This window comes from Giraffa tippelskirchi, chromosome 6 (genome assembly GCF_054371585.1).
Source record: "Giraffa tippelskirchi isolate mGirTip1 chromosome 6, T2T-mGirTip1v1.2.pri, whole genome shotgun sequence".
NCBI lineage: Eukaryota > Metazoa > Chordata > Mammalia > Artiodactyla > Giraffidae > Giraffa > Giraffa tippelskirchi.
The window spans coordinates 5,267,652-5,284,358 of NC_137280.1; the positions used below are offsets into that span (position 1 = coordinate 5,267,652).

General features: G+C 40.7%; 1 protein-coding gene across 12 annotated transcripts in view; it reads left to right on the top strand.

Annotated features, from left to right (window-relative positions):
- Positions 1-16,707, top strand: part of WWP1 (WW domain containing E3 ubiquitin protein ligase 1) — a 137,768-nt gene that overhangs the window by 921 nt on the left and 120,140 nt on the right. The gene's annotated exons all lie outside the window — the stretch shown is intronic.

Below are 16,707 nucleotides of genomic sequence, written 5' to 3' on the forward strand. Positions count from 1 at the left end.
TTTTTTCCAAGGGCTTTCATGTGGCTTTCTTTTCCTGTTTGATTGATCTTTATCTCTGTGTGCAGCTAGTGTGAAAAAGATGCGAGTTTCTGCTTTAAAACGTTGTTGGTAATAGTAGTGTAAAAGGATACAGTCCAAAGTTATCTTCCTTCTCTTTGGATTTTTGTTTTTGCGTGAAATACCTGGTGTACAGTTGTATCTACATTTCTGCAAGGGTTCATGCTTATGTATAAATCCACTTTACCTGTCTCATTAAGTCTGTATGTATTATGCAAGCGAAATGGACCTTTTAAAGAAGAAAGGCATTCTTTTATTTATGTGCTTGTTTTTAGTCATAAACTAGATAATTATCTGTGGCTGAATTTATCACTTTTCATAAATAGTTAATATTTTTTAAATTGAAAACTTAGTGTTGGGAGCTCTTCGAATTGAGAAGTGTAAAGTGTGTGGGAAAACCGTTCTTTCTCAAGTAGCTTATTAACATTTTCAAATGGGTCTTCCCTTATAATGCAAAACTATTTATATGACCTACATATGACATAGGCGCTTTGAAAGGCAGTAACAAAAGGTTATGTTTTTGGAAGCTGGAATGTTGCATGTAAGGTCTCTGCTTTCAAGAGGTAATAATCTGCTTATCCTGTGAAGGCTGAAATTTCTACTTCCTTACACAATTATTAAGCATCTACTGCATGACTGCAATGTATTTGGGCAAATATAAAGGTGAGGGTGTTAACAGTTTCTGCCTTCACAGACTAGTTAGGCAGGTAGGAAGTTCTGTACACAAATGCCTAATTTGTCTTTTACATAATATTAAAAGAATCTGAATCATACTGAATTCAGATTCAGAGGGGTTAGAGCTCACATCTTATTTAGCAAGGTAGAATTAGGGGGGTTATTTCATAGAGCTTCTGGGTTTTGAAATCTTTGATTTGAAGAATGACTAGACTTTTGATAGACTGGGAAAGGTAATCCAGGCAGAGAGAAGGGATTAAGAGCTCAGAGTTCATACATTTGGGGAAGAGGCAAGTATGTTTGGATGAAATATAACTTATTAGTACCAGTATAAGGGGCCTCCCAAGTGGCACTAGTGGTAAAGAACCCACCTGTCATTGCAGGAAATGTAAGAGATGTGGGTTTGATCCCTGGGTCAGGAGGATCCCCTGGAGGAGGGCATGGCAACCCACTCCAGTATTCTTGCCTGGAGAATCCCATGGACGCAGGAGCCTGGCGGGCTACAATCTGTAGGGTTGCAGAAAGACACGACTGAAGCAACTTAATACGCATGCATGCATAATGGGTGGTAAAGCTTCAAGTAAAAATTTCAACCAGCTTATGGACTGCTTTTAAAGCTGGGCATGTGACCTTGGATTTAGTAGGCAACTGGTTTTACAGATGATTTTTGAGTTGTGAAGGAAACGATTAAAGCTTTGTTTTCAGAGGATTAACCTGGCAGCAGCTTGTAGTGTGAATTGAAGTAGAACTTGGAGGTGCAACAGACGTCATTGCTGTGGTCAAAGGTGTGAGGGTCTCAACTCTGCTGGCAGTAGTAGGGATGGAGGAAGGAAGTAGAATAGGCAGAATTTGATAATGAGAGAGAAAAAGAAGAAAGTAAAGTAACTGAGGTTCTGGTCCAGGCTGGTTGAGAGAATAGTGGTACATTTTGAGCAACATCCACAGAAGCTTTATTTTCAGCCTACTTTACAGTGGTAGTTCTCAACCTTTCAGGGATTAGTAACTCTTGTTGAAACTAAAGAAATCTGCTGGCCTGGAAAATTTCCATATATATCTGTGCTTTGTGGATAATTTTTGAGGAGTCTGGACCATCTAAATCTCATTCCTGGACCCAATGGGCCCGTGGGTTGGGAGCAGTGCTCAGAGTTACTGGGGACCTTTTAAAACAATAGAACCTTCAAATGTTTCCATTTACCAGTAAGAACCTCTGCTGTAGAGACGTACGTACATCTAGTGACAATATCTACTTAGACTTGTGGGTTTTAGCTTACCGAGAATTTTGACTAATTTATTTACTATTCAGGACTTCCCTGGTGGCTCAGACGGTAAAGCATCTGCCTACAATGCGGGAGGACCCAGGTTCAATCCCTGGGTCGGGAAGATCTTCTGGAGAAGGAAATGGCAACCCACTCCAGTACTCTTGCCTGGAAAATTCCATGGACAGAGGAGCGTGGTAGGCTACAGTCCGTAGGGTCGCAAAGAGTCGGACACGACTGAGCGACTTCACTCACTCACTCACTCACTGTCAGTTACAGAACAGACGAATCCAAGAAGTAAGTGATTTGTCCCAAGCGTTTCAGTTAGCAGGTGGGTAAAGTAGAATCAGAAGTTGATGGACAGTGATGGCTTTCTTGTCTGGAGATGTGTACAACTGATTTACCATCAATTGAATGCAATCACTATCTTTTCGTGACCTCATCAATAGGGATTAGATGATCCTGGGAGGTTCCTTCCGGTTCTTCACATTTTGTGATTCTTGGGTTTTAGATTTTTATTAGACTGTTTGTACCCTTCCTGTTTTCCATGTACAGGGGAGCTAGTGAGACTGATGGATGAGTTGGGTAGATGGAGATCAGGTAGGAATACCAAAACGGTTCTGCTCTCATTTATTTCCTTTCTATCTCAGTTTGGGTTGGAGAGGTGGGGCTGGAGGGGAAGTAAGTGAAATCAGAAACTTTTAAGAACTTTTATCTTCTATATTCAGGTGTTCCTACTTGAGAATAGTTCTTTATTTAGGAACACTTTATTAAGTAAAAATTAAAACTTGACAGAATACTGAAGTGCGGAGACCTAGTCAGTGATTTTTTTCATTAGATTAAGTAACTAACTCTGCCTGTTATGGTTAAAGCGTAATTTGATTAGTAAATGGTTGACTTTTCTGCCTCTATAGGATTGTCTTCCTGGTGGGGAACCAGAGTAAGTTATTACACAGTATCCTTTATAGTTCTGGAAACTTTGATTCCATAATTATTAGAAAGGCTGGGATCTTGTTTACTCTTTCTATAAAAATATAATGTAATAATAACAAGCACTGAAAGCCAATAAATTAGCCTTAGTGGTGGTTATTGAAGTAACTAGCTAGTAATACATGGAGAAGGGTGTGGCAACCCACTGCAGTATTCTTGCCTGGAGAACCCCACAGACAGAGGAGTCTGGCGGGCCACAGTCTGTGGGGTTGCAAGGAGTCTGACACGACTGCGGCGACTTCGCATGCACGCACGCAGCTAGTAATACATAGTGGAGGAAAAATGTCTAATGAAAAGCACATACAGAGGTGGTTTTGTTTACTCCTTGCTGGTGCTAAGAAGAATATCATATTTTATATATTACAGTATTTTATACTTTTTCATCATGGGTTATATACATCATCATTTGATTCTCATGACAACTGAGCAGTAGGTGTGTCAGTAATAATTGCCTTTTAGATGAAGACAGTGAAACTCAAGTGAAAAAACGTGAAGTTTCCAGTGTATATGGCTAGCAAGCTAGCAGGTGGCTAAAATTAGAACTAAAGCTAAAACCCATCTTTTTGTTCCTGAGTCAGTATTCTTTTCCCATCAACTGTTCATCTAAAATCGGAGAACGCGATGGCACCCCACTCCAGTACTCTTGCCTGGAGAATCCCAGGGACAGGGGAGCCTGGTGGGCTGCCGTCTATGGGGTCGCACAGAGTCGCACACGACTGAAGTGACTTAGCAGCAGCAGCAGCAGTTCATCTAAAATGGACATTTAACCGAAGGTATTATGTGAGGAGTTTGAATTTACCTGTTTGGAACCTGTGGTAAACTTTTTTACTAAAAAAAAAAACAAAAAACTTTATTACTGTGTAGATCTGAGCTTGTCTGTTTCCTCCTTTGTGTTAAAATGGTACCTTCATTGTAGTTGCTGTTGGCAGGTAAATTTGAAAATTTTGAGTATTTATCACAAGTAGTTACCCTTCTATCAAGGAAAAAGCAAAAGATGATTTCTTGTCTGAAAAAGTACATTGGTAAAATGTAGATATTAATTTCCTTTGAAAATCTGTTGGTTTTAATTCACCTGTTTTTACAGAAGTTTGTTCTTTTATAAACTTTTTAATGATTTTGTCTGTGAAAATCTGTATTTTGGGAGCATATAAATCAGGATCTGATTTTCAAAAGTGTGCATCGTGATACTTCACAGTTTTTGCCAGTATGTAAGAAGCTTTATCATTTAAAAAGAAATTTACCTTAAAAGCTCTTAGGATACGTTTCAAATTCATATGTTTAAATGACTTTTTTGGGGGTGTATATTTTGTAAAGCCGTTTGTCAGGTAATTCCTAAGGCCTAAGAAAGAGCCGAGGGGAGGCCCAGGGCTGGGCGGGTAGGGCTGCGGGGTCGGCGCAGGAGCCTGCGCCCTGGGGACAGGGAGCCGCGGGGAGGCCCTGACCGCGGGAAGGGCGCGGACTACTTCTGGGAGTGTGTGAATGCTTCCGATTGTGATAATTTACCTTTGTCATTTTTTCTGGGTTTTGACCAAATTAGGCAGAAAGACAAGGGGAACAGAGGAGGGTTGTTTTGGTTACTTGTTACTGTGTAACAAACATGAAACTAAGTGGCTAAACAAGTAGGTTTTTTTGGGAGGGTGCTTTTTGGGTTTTTCTTTTTTGTTGCTGTTCTTTCTTTTTTGTTTTTGGTTCGCAGGCTTGCTCTCCTGGGCTGGGCCACTTGAGCAGTTGTGCTTGTTTTCCTGGTGGTAGCTCTAATGGCTAGCATTCAGTTAGGTGCTGGTCTTCTCTCTCTCTCTTCCTCTTTCTCTTTTACCACACAGTCTTGTCTCAGGGCTGCTTTTATCCATGTGGCCTTTCCGGGATTGCTGGCCTCACATAGTGGCTAAGGGCTCTCAGGGGTGCTAAAGCAGAAGCCGCCAGACCTTCTTAAGGCATAGGCTTGGAACCAGCCTAGTCTTATTTCTGCCACATTCTGTTGGTTAAAGCAGGTCACAGGTCCAGCCCAGATTCAAGGGAAAGGGACTATACAAGTATGTGAATCCCAGGAACCGGCCTTCTGGAAAACTGTTTTGGAAGCTGAGACTTGAGCTGCCTGGTACTTTTAGTTCTTGGAGTCTGGGCCTGTCAGATGGAAAGCTGAGCCTCAAGTGCAAATGATAGTGTGTTTGGCTTGTTACACAAATGGGAATAGCCAGTCCTCCTGGGATAGAAAAGAGAAAGTTTGTGGTCTCTGGGGTTTGACCCAGTGTGCCACCATAATGGGCAGGATCAACTTGCTGTACTTCAGGGTAAGAAAGTTCTAGATCCAGAGCTCAGGCCCCTCTGAAGCAGTGATTTACCCAGTTTAACCGTTTGGATCAAACAAATCTCAGTCAGTATCCTGTGCATTAAACAGGCAGAGATTGATTAGCCCTTGTGATTAGATGCCAGACCTGGGGTAGCAGAACTCCTGGCCTTGACTAGCCTTGAGCAAACTGATGCCTCGAAAGTAGTATTCTCTGTTTGCAGTGTTGGGGAAAGTTTAGGATAGCCACCTTTTCTTGGAGAGAGTGTTATAATGGAGAGACTATTCTTTCCTTATGGAGACTGGAATGGAAGTCCTGCCTTAGCAATGTGTAAGGAATAATAAGGCAGTGCTTCTCCTTCCCAGGAACAAGTAGGTAGGTGCATTGATTGCTACCAGAGTGTTCTCATCTTATCTGTATCTCACTGTCACTATCTCAGTAGTATGTTTGTTTTTTTTTTAGTTCCAGTTATATGCTAAGTAATATTATGGCTAACTATGGAATGAAGAAAATAAATGTATGTTTTGTTGTTATTACCTTATAGCTTCTGCGTAGAATAATGAATCGATATATTTCATTTGAAGAATTTAGGTGTAGATTTGGAGCATTTGTTCATTTTGAGTAGATTTAAAAATGGGCCCCTGCCTCCTGGTGCAAATCTCTTTGCAAATTTCTGAGTATAGTAGGATGTTGGCTGTTGTGGGCAGAACTTGGTAATTGAGTGTACATACTGAGAAACATTATTTATATAAATAGGAGTGGCTAGGGCACAGAGAAAGGTGTAGATCGAATTACCTTAAGGTGTTTCTTTATGGCCCTCCTCCTTGTCCTAAATTACATGAGTGGTTTAAAAATGTGCTAGCATTAACAGAATTGCAGGTGTGATAGCTTTATATTTAACTAAGGAAAACAAGTTCTTTGATAGCTGTTTAGTATACCCGTGATTAGAACCACATGGGATGGGTAGAAGCAAACTGACTTGCGTCCTGACTTGAAGTCGGATACTCCTGTCGTACCTTAGCCCCAGCTTGCCAAAGTGCACCACGCTTTGTGTTTAGTTAGTGTGGGGAGGAGATTAGTCAAATGAGCTTGCTCTTTATAAATTAGGGCATACTTACTGTATCTTAGAAGTAAATAAATTAGATCTTTCTGCTCTTAAATTCAGTTTAAGAATTAAAGGCATTCCTGCACGTGGGTCAAGAGCTGTAGCTTTAGAGTCAGGCACACCTGAGTTCTGTCAGTGATGGTTAATAGCAGTGTTACCTCAGTTTCTTCTTCTTTAAAAGGAAAATATATATATATATTTTCTGGGTTTTTGTAAGGATTCATTGAAATATTATTTGTAAAGCAGAAAGAAAATGTGGTCCATTGGACATTAGCAGCCCTTGAATCATTTTTACTGCCCTCAATTCATTATTATTAACGAGTTGAAAATTTTCTGTGAGCCAGTCATTTCTCAAGGACAGATGTAGTTTAGTTTGGCATAGGCAGAGCTGCATGTCAAAACTCACCTCTTAGTTTAAAAAATAAGTTGCTGAAAGGTTAAGAGTGAATCTGAGAAAGATACTGACTCAGCATGGCTGCAGTGTATCAGCTGGTGATGGTTTGGCTGTACAGTCTGGGAACAAGAAACTGTTAACACCATCATTGGACGAAATACAGAATGGGTCATAAGTTGTTGCAGTGCAGTCCCTGTATCATGGTCGTCTGGTCTACCAACATATTGGTTAAATGTAGGTTCTGTACTCTTCAACATCTGTGGTATGGTCCTAGTGGAGCTCAGGAGTCTTCATTTTTAGTAAATACCTCAGATGATTTTGTACACATTAGTTTGAAAGCTGTTGGTATAAACTGAATGGATAATTTGGGGTTCTGGTGTTCTTTGAGACCATTTTTTAACCTATAGGGTTCAATAAATTGTTGCTCAGTTGTGTCCGACTCTTTGCGACCCCATGGACTGCAGCACACCAGGCTTCCCTGTCCTTCACCATCTCCCTGAGTCTGCCCAAACTGATGTCCACCGAGTCGGTGATGCCATCCAACCATCTCATCCTCTGTCATCCCCTTCTCCCGCCTTTAGTCTTTGCCAGAAAATATCGGTCTTTTCCATTGAGTCAGCTCTTTGCATCAGGTGGCCAAAGTATTGGAGCTTCAACTTCAGCATCAGTCCTTCCAGTGAATGTTCAGTGTTGATTTCCTTTAGGATTGACTGGCTTGATCTCCTTGCTGTCCAAGGGACTCTCAAGAATCTTCTCCTGCACCACAGTTTGAAGGCATCAATTCTTAGGTGCTCAACCTTTTTTATTGTCCAGTGCTCATATCCATACATGACTACTGAAAAAACCATAGCTTTGACTAGACGGACCTTTGTCGGCAAAGTAATGTCTCTGCTTTTTAATATGCTATCTAGGTTAGTCATAGGTTTGCTTCCAAGGGGCAAACGTCTTTTAATTTCATGGCTGCAGTCACTGTCCACAGTGATTTTGGAGCCCAAGAAATACATACGTATAATGTAAATACAAAGAGAACTTAACGTCTGAACCTTTCAGATATTTAAAGACACTTAAGACAATTGTCCGGCTTCCCAGGTAGTGCAGTGGGTGAAGAATCTACCTGCAGTGCAGCAGATGAGGGTTTAATCCCTAGTCTGGGAAGATCCCCTGGGGGAGGAAATGGAAACCCACTCCAGTATTCTTGCCTGGAGAATCCCACGGAGAGAGGAGCCTGGTGGGCTACAGTCTGTAGGGTTGCAAACAGTCAGACACAACTGAAGGACTGAATATGAGCAAGAAAATTGTCAAGGATTTGGTCCAAGCAACCTATAGAAACCTAATACGTAGTGATCACAGTGAGAAGTAGGCAAGAGAAGTAACTCTGAAAAAGGCACCCATCACGATTCCTTGTTCAAAAAATTTCCTTATATTTCTACAAAATACGTTTTTATGAATGAAGGTATTTCTTTTTTAAAAACTGCCTTAGTTGAAACAGTTAAGTTAGATACTGTGATTATTTATCCAGTAAACTTACTGCTTTTCACTTAGTTAAGATAAACTAAGCTACTCAGAAATGGAGATTTTGAATGAAGTGTGTTTAATTTGGAATTTGGTCTTTTGGGTAGAAAGTAGTTTGAATGGGGGCCGTGGTCTATTTTTTGTGGAGAAAAGCCATTGCTTAGAATAAGGATATTGATTTGAGAAGAAAGTCGTGAGAGAGAGTTTAAATTTTAAATCGATCAATCCAAAAGAAAAAACAAAGCCTTGAAGCTTATTTTCCCTGACTTGTGCTCGGAGGAGTCGTCCTGACGACCTGTGTCTCTGTGGCTGTGACCCTCTTCAGGCCTGTGATCCTCTCTCTCGTTGGAACAACAGGTTCCATTGGGGCTGTTCCCGGAAAAACTTAAGCTATGTATCAACGTTATTTTTATCGTCTTAGTACATTTTGTGGTTAAAAAACATGCTAAACCCATGATTCTTTCTAAATTTGAGTGGAAAGAATCAGTTGGCATTTGTTTAAGAAGCCTATTGTTTTTGTTTGTTTCCACTGACTGACCAGTTCTTTGGGAAGCAAAGCGACAATAAACTCATCTCTTTTTGTCCTTCGAGCTGTGAAATGTGTTGATGCTTAGATATGACTACCCAGAAAGGAAAGTGTACATCATACTCAGGAATTTCAATGTGCTACATTAAAAATTTTTGGTAATTGTTATTTGTTTTAAAAACTTTCATTGTGACTTTAATTTTCCTGTGAAGTATTAGCTAAACTGTTTAAGAGCTTAGGCCTTCAAGTTAGACCAACCTAGACTTGAGTTCTGGCACCTACTTATTGGTTTGGCTTCCCAGGTAGCTCAGCTGGCAAAGAATCGGCCTGCAATGCAGGAGATCCGGATTCGATACCTGGGTTGGGAAGGTCCCCTGGAGAAGGGATAGGCTACCCACTCCAGCATTCTTGGGCTTTCTGGTGGCTCAGACAGTGAAGAATCCGCCTGCAGCGTGGGATACCTGGCTTCGATCCCTGAGTTGAGAAGATCCCCTGGAGGAGGGCATGGCAACCCACTCCAGTATTCTTGCCTGGAGAATCCCATGGACAGAGGAGGCTGGCGGGCTACATATATGGTTGCAAAGAATCAGACACTACCGAGAGACGAAGCACACCCAGCACGGTGATCTTGGTAAAGATAACCTTGGATTAAGCTCCGGTTTTAGCAGATGTAAGCTGGGCATTCACATGTAAAACGGTAACAATGATAATAATACCTATTCGTAGTTTTATTGCATGGCTTAAACCTGACACTTAGTACTGAGTAAATATTCACTAGGATGGGTTTATAATACTGTGTTTTTGGTGTCAAATGTGTTACAGAAATAATTTTTTTTTTTAATTTTAGAAATGTGTGATTACACCGTATTCTCTGTTATATAAAGCCCCAATAAAGTCTTAGGGCAGCACTCTATACTTTCCTTGGCAAATGTTTAGTTATGGATAAATAAGGACAGTAGATAGTCACACATCTGGTCAAATTTTGTTGCCAGATGAGTTCAGGTCAGTCCGGTTTTTGTCACCAAATGAGTTATGAAGTTAAGTTCGTAAGAATGGGAGTATCTGAAAGTTCATACTTAGCAGCCTGGTTTAAAATTCTTTGTAAAAAGTAAATGAGCACTGTGTTCTGTTACTGGAGTAGCCATAAAGTATCTTGAAATCGTGTAATTACAACAGAGAGTTTAGCAGTACTATGTACCTCTCAAGTGATTCAGTGTGGTTTTGATCTGATCCTTACTACAGATGTGGGCAGTTTGCTTTGTATCACTTTGCAACATGGTCATGTGGTGGACGTGCTCCTCAACCTGCTGTCCTCTGTACTGTTGTGGAAGTATTGATATGGCAGAAAAATAGTGGAGTTTCTGAGAGTAATTGAGAGTATTACTGGAGTGGTGGTGGTGGTGATGGGAGGATGTTTAGGAAGTTACCAGTTATTAGGCACCTTTTTTATTTCATTCTAGAAACAATTCCAGTTTCTTAGAGTTAATGTTAACACTTTTCCCCTTCACAAAATCTAAGTTGATATCTTCATTTTACAGGTAGGAAAACCAAGCCTCAGAGAGGGTGGTGAATACAACTGAGTAGGAGATTTGAAGTTTGGACTCTGCTGACATTACCCAGCATGCTCTTCTCACACTAGGCATTGGCACTTTGGAACTGAAGAGTTAGCAGATCTCCACGCTGCTTAAATGCTGGGAACTTAGAAGCCTTGATGTGTTTAGAAACAGTCAGGCCGTGTTGCGGGGTGAATGCCGCTTGGGGTTGTGCTGCCCTGGTGGCCAGCGCAGGGCAGAAGAGTGCTGGCCTCAGCCGCAGGCCTGGGTTGGCCTTGACATTGGGAGCCTTTCCGTGTCCCCCCGCGGGTCTCGTAATCGCCTCTCAGCCGCAGCTTCGGCTCTAGTTGGTGACTCTCTGCTTTTTGCTACTTCAAAGCAAATACTCTGTGTTTGAAAAATACCAGCCTTCTAACATTTGTGAATTTGAAGGAAAGTTTTATAGGCACATATTATTGAAATACTACACTTTGAAACAAATGACAGATTATTGATGGACGTGTTTGTCATTTTGAAATATGAGATGTTACATGATGTAATTACATGAAATTTGATCTTTGCCAAGTGAGAATGTTATGTTGGCCTGTATGTTTTTTCCCAGAATACATGGAAATAATTTATTAAACACAGTCCCAGCAATTGACCTTCTTCATTGTTAATATGTTTATGCTTTTTATACATTCCTTGTTTTAAAGTACTTTTTGAGCTTTCAGGGAAAGCATTTTTAGTGACCTAGCTTAAAATCCCCACAAAACCACCCTATTATAAAGTTGCTTAAGTGATAAAATAGTAAAAGAATAGGAACATCAGATTGATAGAGCAGACTATTCATCTTCAGTCTTGGATTTAGCTCAGCATTTCTTTTTTTAATCTCCTTTTTGTAACACAAATGTAGTGAAAAGAACATTGGCTTTGAGCCCAGGAGATCTGGGTTCAAAATTCTGACTTCCACTAGTTTTTGTAACCCTGTGCAATTTACTTAAATTCCTAAAACCTCATTTTCCTTACCTGCTAGAAGAAATAGTAAAGACTGTGAAGGACATTAGAGATAGTTTGGGTTTTTTTGTTGTTTTTTTATTTTGGCAACATAGACAAACAATAGGAACCTAATAAATGGTCAGTGTGATTCTTACTCGTTTTGGAGTCAGACCTGATGGTTCCGATCGCAGGTTTAAGATTGGCCATGTCTCTGTGTCCTTGGTGCCCGTGTAAGTGCTGCCCAGCTACCAGTCTCAGGTAGCTACGCTCTGTCATCTTATTCCTCTGCCTAGGGGGGTATATTTATGGAGCTTTTTTTTTTTTAAGTATTATCTTAAATTGATTTTATAGGTTTAGAACCCAAGTTTTAAGATGCTGTTATTTGATTTTCCTTTTAATTGACTTTATGCACCACAGGAATAGGGCTTCCCTGGTGGCTCAGAGGATAAAGCGTCTACCTGCAATGCAGGAGACCTGGGTTCGATCCCTGGGTCAGGAAGATCCGCTGGAGAAGGAAATGGCAACCCACTCCAGTACTCTTGCCTGGAAAATCCCATGGACAGAGAAGCCTGGTAGACTACAGTCCATGGCATCACAAAGAGTCGGATACGACTGAGTGACTTTACTTCACTTCCTTCACTTCACCACAGGAGTGGGAAACCTGCCTTCTACTGGTACTCACTAAGGTGTAGCAAAAATGACCGACTGCAAACATTTTTCTGCTTGAAAAGCTTTGGTTAAAAAGAAAATTAAAAAAGAAAACTTTGGTAATTTGCCATTACAAGCATAATATTGTATAAGAAATTGACAAATTGTGCAAATTAGAAACTATGTCATTTGCATTTTGGTGTGGTTTACCTTTGTTGATGGAAATACATTTTCATATCAATTCTTTTAAAATAGCAATAAGAATTATCTCTCTAAATTAAGAATAATTATGAAAAATGAAGTTAGTCCATCAGTAAGAATGTATTTCTTTTTTCATTTTTTGTTTTTAGTGTCCTGAAGGAGGGGGTGGAGCTGGGAGCGAAGGAAAGACTCGTATGGTAGAAGATGCAGTAACAGTGCTGGGGTCCTGTGTGTGTGTTTGTGAGGACCGCAGCTGTTGCCTTGAAAATCAAAATAGGTGCTGTTAAATTTGATGAGTATATTTTCTTTCTCATTAAATTTTTCTAGTAGGTAGAGTACAGACATTTTAATATTCTTTACTTGAAGTGGAGGAAAACTATTAATTTCGTATTTTGGAAAATTGATATAAGATACTCGATTATATTTTTAAAAGATGTGCTTCCCTGGTGGCTCACAATGTGAAGAATCTGCCTGCAATGCAGGAGACCCCGGTTCGATCCCTGGCTCGGGAAGATCCCCTGGAGAAGGGAATGGCTACCTACTCCAGTATTCCTGCCTGGAGAGTTCTCCTGGACAGTGGAGCCTGTCGGGCTACAGTCCACGGGGTCACAAAGAGCTGGACGCGACTGAGTGACTAACACTTCTTTTAGAGAGCAACATCACCATCTTGTGGCCTTCTAGAAAATTGTTGCCAAAGGTCTACTGTGAAAACTACAAGCATCAATTAGGTTGTTCTCTGATGTTGGCCAAGGAGTCACTCAGATTTGTATTCAGTACCTCTTACTATATGTAAGTGGGAGATGGGAGTTAGCAAATAAAATGATTTGTATGTTTTGATTGCAACTTTGTAAAAATAATCAATATTGGAGGAAAATAACCGTATAAAAATGGAAACAGTTGCGAGTTAGGTTGATGTAAAGATTGTGGATGATTGCTACTCTCTGTTTTCGTGAAATATGCCATGTTTATAGTCAAGCAGTTCAGAGCTAGAAAAATCTCGGTGTGTTCTGTCCTCCATTTCTGAATTAATAAGATTACAAGGCCAGAGAAGTTTTGATGCCCTGTCTCATTTAGTCATTTAGTGAGACTTTATTTAGAGCGGTGTTTGCTAAGCTGGTGACTCTTAGGGGTATTTTCTATATGAATTTTTATATGTAAAAATAAAGGAGTGTTTTCTACATGAATTTTTATCCTTTTTTCCTTCATTTTGGAAGTAGTTTTAAAAGGAAAAAAAAAATCAATTTGAGAAGTACTGTAATTCACTTAAAAGAGCACCTAAAAACTAAATAAAGCTATTTGATTTTACGCCTGTAGTTGACTTAGTTGTTTTTTAAGATTTACTTTGTTGACAGTAAGTATCCAAATATAATTATCTAAATAGTATTAAGCACTCCTGTGTGCCAAGCTTTGAGGGAAGCATGATGAATAGACCAGGAGTTCTCTGCATTCTTGGAGTTTACAGTCTAGAATGAAGTGAGAAAAATAAAGCTATTTTGATTAACACAAAAGTTTGAAATCAAAGATTCTGGGGGGAAAATAGCTATCATTTAGGGTAAATACTAATATTTACCATGTGTCAGGTGCTGCAAAGTGCTTTTGGTATTTTTTCCCTAATGTCATCTGTTTGTTTTGGAATTTTGCTTTCATTTTTGCATATGTACACAAATACACTTTTGTGGAAGCTCTGAAACATCTCTGGACAGTATTAGATTGGTACAAAAGTAATTGTGGTTTCAGACCATGAATTTTAAATCATTTTACTAGGCTCAAACACATCTTTATGAATCAAAATAGGAACGATTACAATCAACACATTTTTGCCCTTGAGAAGTAAATTTGTTTATTCCTGTAGCGTAAAAATTTGTGCTTCAGGATTTGAGAAACTCTTGGAAAGCATTTTCTACTTCCTGTTGGTTGTGGAAGTGCTTTCCCTGCAAAAAGTTGTTGAGATGCTTGAAGAAGTGGTAAGTTGGTTGGTGAGAGGTCAGGTGAATATGATCGATGAGGCAAAACTTCATAGCCCAGTTCAACTTTTGAAGTGTTGGTTGTGCAGCGTGCAGTCAGACGTCCTTGTGGAGAAGAATCGGGCCCTTTCTGTTGATCAATGCTGGCTGCAGGCATTGCAGTTTACAGAGCATCTCATTGATTTGCTGAGCACACTTTTCAGAAGGAATGGTTTCGCCAGAATTCCGAAAGCTGTAGTGGATCAGACCCGCTGCAGACCAATGACCGCTGACCTTTTCTTGGTGCAGGTTTGGCTTTAGGGAGTGCTTTGGAGCTGCTTCTTGGTCTGACCACTGAGCTGGTCATTGCCGGTTGTATAAAATCACTTTTTTCGTTGCATGTCACAATCTGATTGAGAAATGGTTTGTTGTTGTTGTGTAGAATAAGAGAAGATGACACTTCAAAAATGATGACTTTTTTGATTTTCCGCCAGCTCATGAGGCACCCACTTTTTGAGCTTTTTACCTTTCCAACTTGCTTCAAATGCGGAATGACCGCAGAACGGTCCACGTTGAGTTCTTCGGCACCTTCCCACGTGGTGGTAAGAGGATCAGCTGTTTCCGATGACGGCTCTCATTTGGTCACCGTCCACTTCCGATGACCAACCACTGTCATCCTCATCCTCCAGGCTCTCGTCTCCTTTGCAAAACTTCTTGAACCACCACTGCACTGTGTGCTCGTTAGCACTTCCTGGGCCAAATGCGCTCATGTTGCAAGTTGTCTCTGCTGTTTTCTGACCCATTTTGAACGCGAATAAAAAAACACTCGAATTTGCTTTTTGTCTAACATCATTTCTGTAGTCTAAAATATCAAATAAATGGCAGGTAATAGTCATTAGCAAAGAAAAACATAAAGTGAGAAATGAGCATTAAAATGATGTATAACATAACCAAATTTACATAAGAATGTAATCCATTCAGTTCAGTTCAGTCGCTCAGTCGTGTCCGACTCTTTGCGACCCCATGAATTGCAGCACGCCAGGCCTCCCTGTCTATCACCAACTCCCGGAGTCCACCCAAACCCATGTCCATCGAGTCAGTGATGCCATCCAACCATCTCATCCTTTGTCGTCCCCTTCTCCTCCTGCCCCCAATCCTACCCAGCATCAGGGTCTTTTCCAATGAGTCAACCCTTCGCATGAGGTGGCCAAAGTATTGGAGTTTCAGCTTCAACATCAGACCTTCCAATGAACACCCAGGATTGATCTCTTTCAGGATGGATTGATTGGATCTCCTTTCAGTCCAAGGGGCTCTCAAGAGTCTTCTTCAACACCACAGTTCAAAAGCATCAATTCTGCGGCACTCAGCTTTCTTCACCGTCCAACTCTCACATCCATACATGACCACTGGAAAAACCATAGCATTGACCAGACAGACTTTTGTTGGCAAAGTAATGTCTCTGCTTTTAAATATGCTATCTAGGTTGGCCATAACCTTCCTTCCAAGGAGTAAGCGTCTTTTAATTTCATGGCTGAAGTCACCATCAGCAGTGATTCTGGAGCCCAAAAAAATAAAGTCTGACACTGTTTCCACTGTTTCCCCATCTATTTCCCATGAAGTGATGGGACCAGATGCCATGATCTTAGATTTCTGAACGTTGAGCTTTAAGCCAACTTTTTCACTTTCCTCCTTCACCTTCATCAAGAGGCTCTTTAGTTCTTCTTCACTCTCTGCCATAAGGGTGGTGTCATCCGCATATCTGAGGTTATTGATATTTCTGCTGGCAATCTTGATTCCAGCTTGTGTTTCTTCCAGCCCAGCGTTTCTCATGATGTACTCTGCATATAAGTTAAATAAGCAGGGTGACAATATATAGCCTTGACGTGCTCCTTTTCCTATTTGGAACCAGTCTGTTGTTCCATGTCCAGTTCTAACTGTTGCTTCCTGACCTGCATACAGGTTTCTCAAGAGACAGGTCAGATGGTCTGGTATTCCCATCTCTTTCAGAATTTTCCACAGTTTATTGTGATCCACACAGTCAAAGGCTTTGGCATAGTCAATAAAGCAGAAGTAGATGTTTTTCTGGAACTCTCTTGCTTTTTCGATGATCCAGCGGTTATTGGCAATTGGATCTCTGGTTCCTCTGCCTTTTCTAAAACCAGCTTGAACATCTGGAATTTCATGGTTCACGTATTGCTGAAGCCTGGCTTGGAGAATTTTGAGCATTACTTTACTAGCGTGGGAGATGAGTGCAATTGTGCAGTAGTTTGAGCATTCTTTGGCATTGCCTTTCTTTGGGATTGGAACGAAAACTGACCTTTTCCAGTCCCGTGGCCACTGCTGAGTTTTCCAAATTTGCTGGCATATCGAGTGCAGCACTTTCACAGCATCACCTTTGAGGATTTGAAATAGCTCCACTGGAATTCCATCACCCCCACTAGCTTTGTTCGTAGTGATGCTTTCCAAGGCCCACTTGACTTCACATTCCAGGATGTCTGGCTCTAGGTGAGTGATCACACCATCGTGATCATCTGGGTCGTGAAGATCTTTTTTGTACAGTTCTTCTGTGTATTCTTGCCAC